This window comes from Lagopus muta, chromosome Z (genome assembly GCF_023343835.1).
Source record: "Lagopus muta isolate bLagMut1 chromosome Z, bLagMut1 primary, whole genome shotgun sequence".
Lineage (NCBI taxonomy): Eukaryota > Metazoa > Chordata > Aves > Galliformes > Phasianidae > Lagopus > Lagopus muta.
The window spans coordinates 33,447,837-33,465,376 of record NC_064472.1 but is presented as its reverse complement, the minus strand read 5'-3'; the positions used below and the strand labels follow the sequence as shown (position 1 = coordinate 33,465,376).

At 37.9% G+C, this 17,540-nt stretch overlaps 1 protein-coding gene across 1 annotated transcript in view; it reads right to left on the bottom strand.

Moving 5' to 3' along the window:
• The window catches only part of SH3GL2 (SH3 domain containing GRB2 like 2, endophilin A1), an 87,765-nt gene that overhangs the window by 38,119 nt on the left and 32,106 nt on the right, over positions 1–17,540 (bottom strand). The gene's annotated exons all lie outside the window — the stretch shown is intronic.

Here is a 17,540-nt window from a genome sequence, read left to right as displayed (position 1 = left end):
AAAACTGGAATAGGATACATCAGTATCAGAAGAAAGCTCAGGGAAGTTTAAGTAGAGAACACAAACTGGAAAGATCCAAATGTAATGACATAATTAGTGCAAATTTACTACTGTTTATTTATTAAGATAATGCAATGGCTGGATAGCTGTTTTTTTTAGGGCAAAAAGAAAGTAGAACTAATAGATACCACAGCGTCTTGTAAAGTACTTACATATACTAACTGAAGTCTTTTAGCTTGTAACTGAAAGTTGCATTTGAAATGCATAAACAATGTATCTGCGTCCCTAAATCAATTTTTCGTTATACAATTATGGGAAGAGAACAAGACTTTCCACATTAAAATGAAGTTTTGATCAACACAATAAATTTGTAAGCTGTGAAGGCAATAGCATTTGGGGCTAACATCCAGTAACATGTATCAGCATAGATGGATACTCTTTTGATAATAATCACACTGGCCACTGTAGAAAACATAACAGAAATAATGTACTTAAGCTTCACTCTTTCCCCAGTAAGGAGTCCAGTTGAACACTGTGTGCAGAAATGCAGCATACCAGATCACATTCAGTTTTATGAGATAGAATTATTACTTGTTGCAATATGAGATAGAATTATTACTTGTTGCTTTCCTTTGGTTTGTACCTGCATGTAAAAAGAAGAGCATGAATATCTAAATGCAGCCTTAGACTGCACACATTTATAACCATTTTTTTCTATTTTAAAATGATCACTAAAGAGATGAAGAATGTTTTCACTGCTTTAACTTCTAATTGCTTTCTTCTATGATGAAAGCTATTTCAATATGAGGTATTTCTTGGAAAGTGAGCAGCTGTTGCATGCAAATAATTCAAAAACAGATCTAATTTCTTGTCTTCAGCCTCATTAAACTGACTTCTGCAGCCGGCCAATTCAGTAGCAATGCCAGTGGCACAGGTTTTCCTAAATTAGCTATGCTCAAATTAAATATTTAAAGAAGAAAAGCTTTTAAGGCAGCAGGATATCATGAAGCCACAACTGCCATGCAGAGCTACAGAAGTGTCATCTCAAAATACATGCAGAAAAGAAAATCTGCTGGCTTCAAGGCAGATAATTACCAGGATCCATAGGTTAATTTTAAGGATTCAGAAGCACAGTGCATCATCTTGCACTGACTTACAAACTGTGAATATGTATTTCCTCAAAAATCCAAAATTATGCATATTTAAAGTCTAAGAGAAAACAAAATAATAACAACAAAATCCACCATGTTTTTAAAGCCTCAGTCACCAACTGTGATGTCTGTTGAAAAATATGGGAGAAAACACAGGTTTCTCAAAGTAGTGGAGACAGAACTTCTATGATGTTTTTCTTAAAGGAGCTAGGAACTAATTGTTCCAAGAAATGGTTAATTTATACCAACTAAGGTCACTAAGTTACGTAAATTCACTTATTCAGGGAAATTAATGGATGTATACATTACTGTGGAAATCCAGACCACTGATTTCACATACAAAAAGCATTTCTGTGTTAGACCTACATTACAATTCGACATAGAGGAAACAGTGTTTATCATAGATGGGTTTTGTACAATGTCTTTAATATCCACTACTGCACAGAAATTCGCATAGCCAGGTTTTGTTTTTTGTTTTTTTGTTTTGTTTAGTTTTTTTTATAACAACTCAGAAGTAAAACTCGTTTTAATTCAAAATCAGTTTTACTTTTTTTTAATTACAATTATATCCTTACTAAAAATTATCTCTCGGGAAAGATAAATATTACCAAAATAGCAGTGGAAATGACAATCCACATGAAAACTTACTTCTGCTTTTGTTCTTTGTTATGTTTTGTTTTGCAAGCACTCTCAGTGGCAGCTAAAAGCAGAACATTCTCATTTATGCTACCATTTCTACATGACTTTCTGCACAGTGTTTGAACTTTGAGGGGCATTCTCTGAGGTATCACTCCTCAACCTCAGACAATTCTCTCCCTCTCACTTCCCTCACAACTAGCTTTCATTACTAGCTTGTCCAATCTGTTACAATGCCAGTCACCTCTGCTTCTGTCACATTTTTTTTGTGCACTAATCTACCCACTATTGAAGTAACTGCTGTCCAAGCTCTTCTTATTCCAACTAGCATGTACAGGTACTTTCAAGAACTCTGTGGTAAAATGGAAGACACCAGATAGCAGGTATTATAGTACTATTCGACATATAGTTCTGTCTGTGCCTAAAAAAATTCAGCTTTATGTACCTCCTGGTTCTGCCCATACCGTACCACTAGCCTACAGTTACTTAACAGTCCAATGTCCAATGACTGTTGAACCCAATTCTTTCCCCTGAGTTTTTCCTCTTCTTTTTAAAATGTCCAGAATGCTCTTTGCAGCCATTCACTTGCTTCCATTTCCTTTTCAAATCCAGCATCTTCAATTTTTTTTTTTTTTTTTAAAGTCAGAGGTAATTCTCCCACTTCTCTTCCGAGTTTCTCTCACTTTATTATCTGTAGAAAGATGAAAAACTATCTGACAGCAATCCCAACTACTGAAATATTTTACTACTATACCTCGGGTGAAGAATCTACATGCTGTCGGAGTAACACTAGTAAAGAGATATCATGTACACTGAAGAGCAACAGGAAATAAATCAAGATTCCTAGGGCATAAATGATGTAACATGTTAGTCTGATGAGAAGGCAAAGGATGAACTGAAAGACTCAGATTGTTTCGCTGCACAGTTTAATAATATTTAGACTTTATCTGTGTCATATTAAATTTCAGAGACAGAAGACAATACTTGTTACCAAGTCAGAACTCAAAAATAAGAGAGCTTTCCCAGAAAAGGAAGAATAAATAAATGCCCAAATGTATATAATCAATGTAACATCCAAAGCTTTTTTATTTTCTATACGAAACATATACTATAACCAGCAATCTCAGTTAACTATATTGTATATAGTCTATTTTGTATATAGTCTATTGTTGTGCCACAACAACTCTTTTCCTGAACACCTTCAGGGACACCACTTGCAGACCGTTCAATGCCTAACTACTCTTTCTGAGAAGAAATTGTTTCTAATATCCAACCTGAACTTCCACTGGTGCAACTCAAGGCCATTACCTCTCATCCTAATACTAGTAACTCAAGAGAAGAGGCTGACCTCCACCTCACTACCATCTCTTTTCAGATCATTGTAAAGAGGAATAATGTCTCTCCTGAGCTTTCTCCAGACAAGACAGGTTCCTCAACTGCTCCCCATAAGACTTGTGCTCCACACCCTTATAACTTTGTCGCCCTTCTCTGGACACACTCCAAGGGCTCAATACCTTTCTGGTAGAGAGGAGCCCAAACCTGAACACAGTGTTGGATGTGTTGTCTCACCAGTTCTAAGTACGGGGGGATGATCACCTCCCTCCTACTGCTGTCTACAATATTTATGATATAAGCCAGGATACTATTAGCCTTCTTGGCCACCTAGGCACACTGCTGGCTCATGTGTGCATATGGAGGATATTCAAGAAAGGTACTGTAACACAACAGTGAAAAATTGAATGCCTATTTCTATTCTTAGCCAGTCACTTGCTTTCATTGCTTTTCACACGTTGCTCCACCCCGTCTCTCTTGGGAAGGGAAATAATACAACTCCTTTGTACAGTATGTATTTATTTCTAGTGCATTTCTTCTTTGATCAAAGGATCGCAGAATCACAGAATGGCCAGGGTTGGAAGGGATCTCAAGAATCATGAATCTCCAACCCCCCTGCCACATGCAGGGCCATCAGCCTCCCCATTTAATTCTAGACCAGGCTGCCCAGGGCCCATCCAATCTGCCCTTGAATACCTCTAGGGAAGGGGCATCCACAACCTCCCTGTGCAGCCTGTTCCAGCACCTCACCACTCTCTCTGTAAAGAATTTCCCCCTGACAACCAACCTAAATCTTCCCTCCCTCATTTTCAATCCATTTGCCCTTGTCCTGCAGTTATCTACCCTTTCAAAGAGTTGATTCACCTCCTCTCTGTAGGCTCCCTTTAGGTACTGAAAGGCTGCAGTGAGCCTTCCCCTGTCTTCGTAGGGGAGGTGCTCCAGTACCCTGATCATCTTAGGGGCTCTCCTTTGGACTCTCTCCAATAGCTCTCTGTCTTTCTGGTACTGGGGGCTCCAGACTTGGACACAGTACTCCAGATGGGGCCTCACAAGAGCAGAGCAGAGCAGGACTATCACCTCCCTGGCCCTGCTGGACACCCCTCTTCTGATGGAACCAGGATACCATTTGCTCGCTGAGCTGCAAGGACACATTGCTGGCTCATGTTAAGCTTTGTAACTATCAAGACTTCTAGGTCCTTCTCTGCAGGGATGGTCTCAAAGACTGCTCCTTTTAGTCTGTATGGATGCCTGGGATTGCTCTGACCCAAGTGCAAATCCTTGCATTTTGTCGTGTTGAACCTCATTAGTTTCACCCAGGCCCACCTTTCCAGCATGTCAAGGTCTCTCCGAATGGCATCCCTTCCTTCCAACGTGTCAACCACACAACTCATCTTGGTGTCATCAGCAAACTTGCTGAACTGCACTTGATTCCATCATCGACGTCATTGATAAAGATGTTAAAGATCACTGGTCCCAAGACAGACCCTGGGGGATGCCACTTGTTACCAGCCTCCACCTGGACTCAGAATCATTCATGACCACCCTCTGTCTGCGGCCTTTCAACCAGTTTCTTATCCATCAAGTGGTCCACCCATCACATCCACATCCCTCCAATTTGGAGATAAGGATGTGGTGGGAGACCATGTCAAAGGCCTTGCTCAAGTCCAGGTAAATGACATCAGTCACTTTTCCCTTCTCCACCAATGCTCCATCATAGAAGGCCACCAGATTGGTCAAGCATGACCTTCCCCTGGTGAAGCCGTGCTGGCGGTCTCAGATCACACGCTCATTCCTCACATGATCGAGCATGTCATCGAGGATGATCTGTTCCATGATCTTCCCAGGCACAGAGGTGAGACTCAGCAGCCTGTAGTTCCTTGGGTTCTCCTTGCTTCTTTCCTAACTTTTTTACTTACTGATAAAAGTTTCAAATTGAAGGCTTTCTCTCCTTTTTACACTGGATTCAGATAGTTTCCACTCATCTCTATGGGTACAATATTACCAGGAAACTGCCAGTACTATAGACTGTTCCTCAAACAACTCTGTGTTGATTAAACTTTAAGTCATATAATTAGGGTATGCAGTCTGTAATTTTAGCCAATTACTATCTACAGGGATATCTCTTAACTATTCGTCAAACTCAAGATGATGACACTGAATACCTATTTGCACAGAATCATAGAATCCTCAGAGTCCATTAAAGGTCACTGCAATGGAGAGGGATGCACACAGCTCAGAGCCCCGTCCAGCCTTCCCTTGAAAGTCTCCAGGGACAGGGCATCAACTACATCTCAGGACAACTTTTTTCAATGCCTCACCACTCTCACTGTAAAAGACGTTCTCCTTATATCTAACCTAAATCTACCCTCTTTTAAACTGAAACCATTTCCCCTTGTTCTATAACAACAGACCCTGCCAAAGAGTCTGTCCCCTTCTTTCCTGTAGCTCCCCTTGAGATACTGAAAGGCTGCAATCAGGTCACCTCACAACCTTCTCTTCTGCAGGCTGAACAGCACCAGCTCTCTCAGACTTTCTTCGTAGGAGAGGTATTCCATCCTTTGGATCATTCCTGTGGCCCATTTTCTTAGAGATGCTACCATTATGTTAAACTCCACATTGTCATATTTTAGAAACACAGTCATGCCACACTGTTGTTTGCTGCAGATATTAAGAGACATTTTAATACTTACTATGTTTCTCTGAAGACTTTTCAGGATGAACCATTTCCCAGATTCATTTTGCAAAATGCTGCATTTGTACCTGAACTGAGATAATGCTTCAACTGAAAAATTATAAAATGTGCCCCCGAAAGGCAGCCGAGCTTCAGTGACATCAGCTATATGAGCAATGTTGCTACGATTCAGTGTTTCATAACCAGGACACAGCTTTCTGCTCATTACAGATGGTGTGGGGTTTTTTTATTCCTCTTAGACATTATAATGATTTATTGCAGGTTCATCACACCGCTAACATCTATTGCTACAAAACCAAAAGCTTTTTTAGAACCTTCTAAGGGCTATATGAAGTCTTTTCAGAGATCAGCTGTTGAACAAAAATTAAAATCAGCAGTAGTTACTTAACGTTTGTTCTGTAGTAGACAACTAGATAGCATCTGTAGACTCTGTGCATGAAAAGACTTCTCCCTGGGTACATCTTTTTCATTGTTGAGGTATTTGTGTGCTATACTTTCATTTCAGTGTTTAATGTCGTATCTTGTTCAGATTACAAAGGAAAATGTGCTTGGTTTCAAGCTTACTTTTGGAGATCACTCACTTAAATCATGAAATCATTATTCAAAGTTAACAATCTCTGTCTAGGAAAAGACCTAAGCTTAGACTGATAGGCTGCTGCTGTTGGTCATAATCCAGTGCTATCAATCACAGAGGATTGCAAACAAAGACTTCATATGATCTGATTAATGCTCACACTGTCCTTGACGTAGTGGTTGTGATCTGAAAGCTCAAAGGCTTTAAAGGAAAAGAGATTTTCAGGTCACCGTTACTAATTGCTATGCTGCCAGATATTATTACGCTTTTCCCACATGAGAGCCCTTAAAAAAATGAAAAGTGAGAGAAAAAACAAAACAACAAAAACAAAACCAAAACAAACCAAAGAGAGAGAAAGGAAGAAAAAGTAGAAAGTCATCCTGAAGGTGCAAGAGGTAAGAAGCAGACAGCGATCTAAAAACAATCAGGAAGTAGGACAGATCAGACTCCAACAGAGATTGAAATAAAGCATATATTCATTTTGTAGGATTTACTATTATTTGTTACTTCTTTCCTCCCATCTTTTTTTTCCACTATAGATTACAATTGCAATTTAGCCTCACTTCTGGAGAAAACAAAGCAGGTCAGAAAAGTTCACTGTAACTCTTCCTTTCAGATGCTTCAAAACTCTGGTAAGTATTGTCTTTGTCAGTTCTGTAAGCAATGTCCCAAAGTTAGGTTCAAGGACAGTTCTACAATATTTCTGAAGACTATAATGTCATTCTACAAATCTGAAATGATCAGTAAGGTTGCCAATAAAAGTGCTTCAAATAAATACAAGTTAAAACTTTACTTTCTCTAGCTTCTCAAATGAAAGACAAACATTGAAAAGCACACATGCTTTTCAAACAAAGGAACAGTAAAGACAAGAAAAAACAACATTCAAAGATGAAAAAAAAGGGCAAAGAAAAGCACCTAGTACCAAGCTAACTGATAGCATGGAAACAGAAAAATGATGAGAAATTGCTAAAAGCAGGAACAAAACAACTTGGACACTTAAATGGAGCACAAGAAAGTACAAGCAGAGATTTTTCAGCTACACAAATCTAAAATGGAAAAGTATACTGCAAGCAGCAATGTAAGCATGAAGCTGGCTAGCTTGTATTCATCAGCATCAGAAAAGCCATGACAGATGGTTTGTGCAAGAGGGAGAAGGGAACCATATCAAGTTAAAAATTACAGCCAATGACAGGCGGTTTTCAGGTAAGAAGGGAACACAAGCAATGTCTCAGTAGGTGAAGAGAATATGCATAAAAATCCTTCCAATGTGGTTTACATTTGCTTCAGAGACTCCAGTTTTCATTTTGGGACTACATTAAGGTTTTCAGATAGGCACCATCTCAATTAAAATAACTCTATTTGTTAAACACAAGGTAAGCAAAGGATGTATTACAACAGATCCAGAAATAAGGATTTTTGTTATAAAAAATATTGCAGTGAAATATTTTTTGGAAAAGTAGGCACCTTTTTTTTTATAAAAAAAAAACAAAAACTTGGACCTAAAAGCGCTGTGCTTTATCATGTCCTTATCTGAATTCTTTCCATCTGTTTGACTCATTGATAATCTTTGATAATCGCCTACACCAAATTTCAGATAACTATTTTTTCTTAGTTTTACACAGATGCAAAACGTTGGGTTTTTTTTTCTTTAAATCTAAGCAGAAGATAAAGCTACTAAAAAAGGATTACATCTCTAACAAATATACAATATCATGATTGGATTCGATTTCTGCTCCTGCTTCTCTCTTTGTACTGGCTGGCTATGCAACAGCAAGAAAATAAGCAAATACTTACAGCACTGTTCTTCTTTTTCTAGTACTAATGCAAGGAGTCGTGTGAGGAGAAATTAGCAAAGTGCTTGCACAGGAATTAAGTTCAAATACACCATCAGATAAGACATTTCTCCTGTGAATATGAAATTCATAGTAGTACTTGAAATCTGACATGGTACAAAGCTTTTTTATACATTGCATCGCTCTTCCATTCTAATGAAAATATTTGTTATGTATTTTTAAGGTTGAAAAAATCCTTCTGGCAACAAAAATAAATCCAAAATTCCACAAGATCTAGATTTGGAAGAGCATTCTAACATTTGCAGTCTGACCTTAATCTAAGGACTTGACAATAGTCTTAGCAATGTGCTCTACCCGGTTTTGTTTCGCAGAGCTCCTGCAAGAAAAGTAATTTTGTTTATATTTGTTATTCTTGTATACAGTGGATAGAGAGCCTCTAAGTTGGAGAAACAGCTATAGCCTTTAGAGAAAGACTGGTAATGGACTACATTCCTTCAAGAAATGCAGGATTTCTCCACTGTTTTGCAAAGTAAATTCAGTAACTCAACCAGCAGATTGAGAGGTTTTTGTCTTAAATCACCTTATCAATAGTCAGTCTCCTTTGATGGTATTTGATGGCAAGTCTCTGATTAAGTATACTTCTTGCTAGCTTACAGGGGCTCTTCTGCCCATTGTCTTAACTGATGCTTCCCTAATCCTTGGTGAAGTTTTGATTATTGTGATCAGCAGCTATCCAGATACAGCCTAAAAAATATGAGTTCAGTAACTTCTCACCTGAATATTTTCACCCAAACAGCTGAACACAGCTTATAAGTAAAACTGAAAACAATGACACATTAAAGTTATGAGTCAAAAAAATCTTCCTTAGACTTTTCTTCTTCCTTAAACTTTTCTTCATTGTTTACTTGAGATCTCACAGCTCCAAAAAACTTTTCAATTTGAGATCAACTTAGGAAGAATTTTCAGATAACATCAGTTTCCCAAAACAGCTAACTACCATCCCACTACTTAACTTCCAGGCCTCATACACTGCATGGGCCTTACCATGCTCCATATCCAACATGCAAGATGCATTGCACAATATGCCTAGCAAAAAATGCCTGCAAACTCTAGGCCACTTTGAAAGTCCACAGGGTTTCAGTTCTGAAAATAACCATTCAACCACATGAACACAGAAGATTGATGAGAAAGTGAGGGTGACACTAGTATTCCCTTTATATCCTGATAGGTAAAAAGATGCTTTTGTAAGCAAATGATGCAGAGCGTACACATATAACGTTTACCAACTCTAGAAGATTGTTGCTCACAGTTGTCTCATCTTAGCATTCTATACCAATTTGCTCCTATTTAGCAAGTTTCCCGCAGCATTTCATTATTCGAAGCCAAATACATAGAGTCCTTCAAATTCTACTTATATATTCAAAGAAACACAGACACATCGAGAATGAAAAAGACATTCATGATTAACAAGTCCAACCATCGAACTGAACACCAAGTCCCATCACCAAACAACAAGTGCCACATCCACATGCCTCTTAAATACCTCCAGGAACGACAATCCTGTCACTACTTAGGTAGACTAATCCAATGTTTCACCATCCTCTCCATGAAGAAATTCATGCTAAAGTCCAATCTAAACCTTTCCTGATGTAACATGAGGCCATTTCCTCACATTCTATCAGCTTGTCATCTGCTCCCCTTCACATTTGCCTTCTAGTCCCTTCATCAGCTTCACTGTTCTTCGCTTCACATGCTTGAGTATCTCAATGTCCTTCTTGTCGTGAGGGGATCAAAGATGAACACAATTAAGGGCTGCTTTTATTTTCCTGTATTCTATTAACTTTAATGGGAATTGTCTAATTGCAATAATATATATAATATATCTCAAGATAATAAACTGGGGAGATTTATCCCCAGATTTACTATTCCTACAAAGATCCTAAAACCTACACAGGGGAATGAACAGTACACAATTCTTCTTGAATAACTAAAATATTCTATGTTAATGAACTAAAAGGAACATGAAACTAATTGTGTCCAACAGATGAAACAAAAGAAATGTTTACAATTCTAAACACTTTCTTTACTAAAGTTCAGCAAATATTAGCTCATACCAATTAATACATACCAATAAACATACCAATTAATTCAGTCAGGGATGATTTTGTCAACAGGCAAAAACACCAGAAGATTTACATGGAAAATGTAAAAAAGAAAAATATAGCCTGAATTCTGCAGTGTAAACAAAAGAGCAAAATGTGCTTCCTGCCAGCACCATTTGAATATCAAAGGAACATGGAATCTAACAGCAATATTGCTGAGGGAAAGGAAAAAAAAAAAAAGAAAAAAAAAATGACAAAAAAATAGCTAAGTTCATGAGCAAGAAATTATGTTTTATTAAAATGGCCTTCAGGAAACCTAACTTGAAGTGCTCTCATTGTCTTAATGTTGAATCAGTGTACCTACATAGTTGTATACTAATGTCACTCAAGCAAATCGATGTTATAACTTGCAAATGGGAAATGAAGTAATACTGCATTACCATATTCAGTTTTTAATATAGCACAGAGAAAAACCTGTGCTGAATTCTATCATTCTACATGCACAATCCTAAGGATGCTATCAAATAGGTCCATCAGAAATGGCACCTTGTTCACTTCCAGACCGAGATAACCCATAACATAGGCTACAGTATTCAGTTTGTTATATATTCACCTGTTGCTCTTTAGAATCCAAGATCATTTTTTTAACAGCTTTCATGACATAATTTTTCCAAATACAATAGCATCTGTTCAGCTTAAAGGATCAAATTTACATATTTTTTCCTGCATATATTTTGCATTTTTTTCCTGTTGGTTTTGCAGCAGTAAGAATTAGAACAACTGAGCTTTCTTAAATAAGAAAATAAAAAACAACTCAAATTTGTTCTTACCACTACCTGCAAAAGAGAAATAACTTTATGATCACATTCTGTGCAGGGAGACCTCTACCCACAGACATAAACAGTAACAGTTGATGACATTAAAAAATTATTAAAAAAAAAAATCTTCTACATTTTTCTTTTCTTTTCTTTTACTCTTTTCCATCTGTAGTCTAGACCTTTAGACTTAAATCTTCTTTTTTTATATATACAAACAGAATTTTGCTTCAGGAAACTATGAGTTCTTGCCTTACAAAATCTTTTTGACAGATAATAATAACACCAGATTCTCTCAGTGGCTTTATATTTTGCTTTGTTTTCTGGAAAAAGTAGGTGGCTTTTTTTCCTAGCTTGTGTAACTGCACTGAACAAAACACTTCAATCAATTGTGGAGTGCTTTCAAGCTTGAGATTCCTGTTTAAGAGGAAAGTCCTGAGATAATAGAAGTTTGTCTATTTCTCAGCATTACTACTGTGATTCAGTATTTCCAAAGGTCAGACCTCCATTAGTTCCAGTTACACAGACTAGGGTTCATCAGTTTCTCACCAGAACCATGAAGTCAGCTCTGATCACCTCCCACTCCTGCTGAAGTTCTGAATTAACCTTAAAGTTTGATTGTTTTGTAGGATTATCAGTTGTTTATGTTCTAGATCTCATGACTTTGCCTGGTTCAAAGGTGCATACATGGTGCATGACAATGTATCAGAATGAACAGACACAATCTCATGAAGGCAAAATAGCTCAGGCTCTGTAACTCTGTGCATTGTGAAAAAAAAGTAACTCAGATGACCAAGATAAAAAAAAAATCAGTATTTTGCATTACCATAGAGTGGCCTGGGTTGGAAGGGACCTCAAGGATCATCCAGTCCCAACCCCACTCCACAGGCAGGACTGCCAGCCGCTAGACCAAGCACACAAGAGATAAGTGCACACATCAAGCTGGTTTTCAATATACTGAATGATTTAAAGGCAAATTTTCAAAAATTACACAAAATTACAGAAAATTATTAGCTACCTTTAATTTGGCTTTCCAGACATGTGCATTATGATACAGGGGAAGCTTAGACTAGATATCAGAAAGAACTTCCTCACAGAATGTGCTCAGGGAAATGGTGGACTCCCATCCTGATGATATTTAAGTGCTGTGCAGATATGGCACTGTAGGACATGGGACATGGTTTAGTGATGGGCCTTATGATGCTGAGTTAACAGATGTACTAGATGATCTCAGATGTATCTTCCAACCTAGACAATTTTATAGTCATAAGAACCCACAAAATATGCTCCTTCCACTGGTACTTCCTCATATGAAAGAGATAGTAGATCTTTACCAACCGTTTAAATAATTAATAGAACAAGCACAGCATTTACAGCTTATTTCCCGAAATGCAGCTTTCTGCTAATTTGTTGCATAACCTGGAAAAAGTTAATCCATTAATGAAATCATAATTACTTTTACTATGTTGAATAACATTTCATCTATCTACCTCTGTATGCTGTCCAGTCACGTACTGAAAGACCTTGTACTCTGCTCGATGGAATGAAAGTTGTCATGACAACTACTGCTTCAAGAGTCTTGACATTTTATGACTATCATTTTATGTTTTAAAATAACATTACAACAACATATAAAACAAAAAAAAAAAGCCCTACTTCTCTAAGCAAGGTATTGTGTAAGAACAGCTAAAAAGCCCTTTTCTGTAAATCATTTTAAAATCATACTTTATAAAAGCAAAGCAGATTACTTTAATTGCTTCAGCATGCATTTAGCAAAAGCACTCTTTAGATTCTAGAACATGAAACTCAGAATCTGATTTTAACAAAATTCAGGAAATAGAAAAATTGCCACACTTTTTAAAGATTAAAAGCAATGTGAAGCAGCTGAGAAAGGCAAGAGGAAAATATGAGTGAAACAGCTCTGCAGACAACAGGGTCAGTGAAGAAAGAAGGCAGGAATTGCCCCAGGGCACTGGAGCTCAAGTTCTCACACAGCCCACGGAGAAGCCCATGGTGGAACAGATCAACATGTGCACTCACGAAGGACACCACACATGGCTGCAATCCATGGAGATCCCACACAGGAGCAAGCTGGCTAAAACTGCAGACAGTGAGCAGGATTTTACTAGAGGACTCTACTCTTGATGGACTACACTCTGTGGAAAGAACACATGCTCAAGAACTGCTGTTCTTGAAGGACTGCAGCCCAAAGTAGAAAGATATACACTTTAACAGCTTGTGAAGGAGTCTATACTATGGTAGAGACTCCCAAAATGAGCAGAAGAATAGAATAAGGAAGGGGCAACACAGATGAAGTCTTCTGTGCTGACTGCAACTCCCATACCTCATCACTCCCTGCTGTTTTGAAGAGAGGGGGTAGAAGAGTCAGGAATGAAACTTGGGTAGAAGAAGATATTTTTGCCTTGCCTTTGTTACCCACTATCCTGCTTTGTTAATAATTGGCAATAAACTCCCCAAAGTGAATCTGTTTCACCTGTGTCAGTAACTGATGAGTAATACCCTCAACCCACAAGCTTCTAATCTTCTATTTTTCCCAAGTCTTGCTAAGGAGGGGGGAGTGAGAAAGCAGCTTAGTTGGCACATGGCAATCAGTCATGGCACATAGTGTAATTTTAAATCAACTTAGTTACAATTAATTACAGCAAAATGAAAGACACCTTGCTTAAGAAAGAATGTGTTCCAGAAACACAGTTCTATGAAAAGCTTTTTAAAATTGTTTTTAAAAATGTTAAACATAATTTGCAGCAAATACCATAATTTTTCTCAGTGTAGATAGAGCACAAAAACCCATATTATAGAAATAGACCAGGATATGGTAGTTGCTAGATATCTGCAATAAAGACATTATGTTTTTAAGGAGGATGTTAATGGCAAGACAAAATATCAGAGAAAGAGGATTTACATTTTAAGATGAAAACATGTTACATTGCGTTAAGACTTTTTAAAATGTGCAAGGTGCATTTTCTTCCTGCTACATTTATCTGGTGGTAAAGCCAGCTTCAGTCAGCGGGTCTCCCAAGCCTGTGAGACTACTTGTTGACTTTACAAGAAGTCCTACAAAACTCTCTAACTTCAGAGTTAAAAGGCTGAAGAGTCAGATACCCTTCGGAATATGCAAGCTATAATCTGATGATGCAATATGCTCCTTAAAAATGTTTGTATTAGCTGTTTTTAAGTAGAATATTGAAGCCATTTCTTTTCTTGTTCTGTGATTTTAAATTAGGGAGAAATGTCTCCAAGCACAGAATCAAGATACATTTAAAAAGTCATAGAATATCCTGAGCTGGAAGGGACCCACAAGGTAATAAAATCCAACACCTAGCTCCCCACAGCACTGCCCAAAGCTCAGACTATATGTCTGAGAGTACAAATGCTCCTTGAACTCTGTCAGCGTGGGGCTATGACCACTGCCCTGGGGAGGTACGCCAGTGCCTCAAATCCTGAGGTGAAGAACCTTTTCCTCCAATCTGACCTCCCCTAATGTAGCTCCATGCCATTCCCTTGTATTACACCCCTGCCACAAGAGAGCAGAACTCAGCACTGCCCCTCCTCTCCCTTTGTGTGGCCTACCCTCACTCTGCTCTGCTCTGGGCTGAACAGAACAAGGGACTTCAACCACTCCTCGTACACCTTCCCACCCCAGATTCTTCACCACCTGCAGTTGTTATTACTTTTAGCATCTTAAATCTCAATGAATGGTAATATTTAAACATCATTTCTGATCAGGATGCAAAAACTACTACAACTAAAGGGCAAAATATTCTGTAACCATCTATCTTCATGTTGATTAGCTGTAATGCAGGGTAATGCCCCTGAGATTAATAGCAAAGGATAAATCTTAGGACTAACTTCATCTGTCATTTCTGGCATTGAAGGGAGGCAAAGGGTATGAAGCAAAGCTAATGCTGACCTTTTACGTTCTGCATCATTTCAACAGCACCCTTGCCAAATAACATCCACTAAGTTCCAGAAAAAAATCTGGGCATAAAAGGAAAAGACATCAACTCACCACTATATCACTGTAAACCTTAACATGGAAAAGAATGAAGAAACTGGATACCTCTGAAAGCATCTCTCTGAACTATAGTATGTAGAGTTTTTCTCTTCAATATATATCCAAAAGTATGCATTGTTAGGAGTTGAAAAGATACATCATAGTAATTGTAATCTAAAGAGATGACTTTCCGACAGCAGAATAAGACTCTGATGTTCCTCTGCTGGTCGAGCCTGATACATTCTAAGTACTCTTTGGCTTCTAAGTAATTCTTTAAAGAACTGTCCTTGACAGTGCCAACTCAAGATGAAGACCAATATTAAAAGAAACAGTTAAGAGTAAGGCCAAAGTCCTTCATAACAAAATCAGTGTACAAATAAATTCCTATGATGGCTTCGTTTCTTAGAAATTCTTGTTATCTGGTGAATATGGCAGGAATAGGAAAAATGCTTTTCATCTATTTGTTCCCAGCAAATAGAGAAGCTAATATACTGCAGAATTTTATATCTGCATGTACCAGCTGTTCCTGAAAAATGGCATTGCTTAATAAAAAAAGAACACTGCATGTTTTTACAGAAGTACCAATGCAAAAATCAGAAGTACATTAAGTACTGTTAAGTACTTGATATCTGCTTTCGAGATCTGCATTAGCCTCATCTGCTTTCAGATAAAGTCATTCAACCTTCAGAGACCTGTATTAATTGAACCACATTCATAACACTCCACAGCACTCTTTCAACATACAGGATTAAGGTTCAAGGGAAGGAACTGGTAAGAAACCATTACCCTGAATGACCAGTTGTTGTTTGCTGTTCAAAACAACCACTGATATTAGAGAAGGGGCATGCAAGGTGAATTAAGCATTAACTATGTAAGAACATAAAAGGTAGGAAGTAAGTGAGAGAACACTGCAAGGAGAGGACAGAGAAACCTGGTCCAGGCAGCCCACAGGAATAGTGTTAGAGACTTCCAGTCTTAGGATTTGTCTTTACTGAAGTTACCCTTGGCATTTGTAATGTGATTGCCTTCACCTGGCTCTAGTGGGACTATCTGTATTACAAAGCCCAGACTGTCCTGGTGGACAGATTGGTAAGGTGTTGTATGAGAAACTAGGTCTTGTCTCAGATGTTCTACTGCAGCATTAAAAAACTAGCTGCTTTACAAAGCCAGCAGGAATGTGGCAAAATTAGGTTTTTCTGGACTTAATAAGGCTTTGGCCAATGATGTGTCAAAGGTGTGACTCACATTATCATGAGCAAAGCACTCACAGCCAAGCCCAGATCTTTGGGATGCAGAATATAACCCAGATGTGTAACACTATCATCTTTTGGAGTAAAATGTGTACAAATGGAATACAGAAAATTCATATGGTAATTCTGCAATGGAGATTGATCCTTGTCAAAGATCAGCCTTTTTGGTCACACTTTCTGGGTAAAACTGGAAAAAGGGAGGGAAAAAAAAGAATTAAGAAACACAATTTTAAATTTATTCCTAACAACCTAACATTATTCCTCCTACTGATATTCAAATAAATCTGCACTGCTGTCAGTTTAGACTCAAATTATTTCATTTCAAATGTCTTATAAGGATGGAGCATGCCACATCCTAACATTCACCACGTTTCTTGAATAAATTATCAATTTTATCTACCTATATATCTAATAGTTTCCTACTTTGATTTACTTGCACTACGATATTTCGTGACACACATGCAGAACTGAAACAGGTTAGCAAACTGCTTCACTGTATTTAATATTTGCATTAATATTAATTACAGGGCAGTGCTGACACATCAGTGAAGGCTGCGTATTACACATGTATATAGCCATACACTTTGTTTCAGCAGCACTCAGTTCCTGATTCTGAGAAGATATCTATTATACAGTTCCCTCAAGTTCTTCAGCAGCCTCTCAGAGATTTAAAAGTATTGTGTAATAGATACTAAGAGTTTGGGTTTAATTAGCTATGAAATCTCTGAAGAGGCAACACAACTAACAAAAATTTCTTTTTTTCCAGTTATAATCAATCACTACAATGACTGTGTCAGCTCATACCTGCCAGAGTTGCTGTAAAGCTGGTGGTGGGGTGGGGGTGGGAGGAATGTCCGCAGTTAGTTAATGAAATGTGAATTTCATGATATACACAGAATTTTCCTTTGAATGCTTAAATATGTCACTTAGGCGGAACAATATAGTTCTTTTCCTTATTGTAGGAAAATGGCACTTCAAAGCAAAGCAGAGCAGCAGCTTGCATTCACTGCTGGGGGCAGGAAGAGTGCTGTGCAGGGTCATCTTGCAACCTGCAGCATAGGCAAACTGCTGTCCTCCAAACTTAAATACAGTGTCAGCTTCAAGGGTGCTGACTAACATTCAACTGAGTTTTCATACGGTCAGCCATTTAAAACACATACTAAGATGTTTTCTGACTATC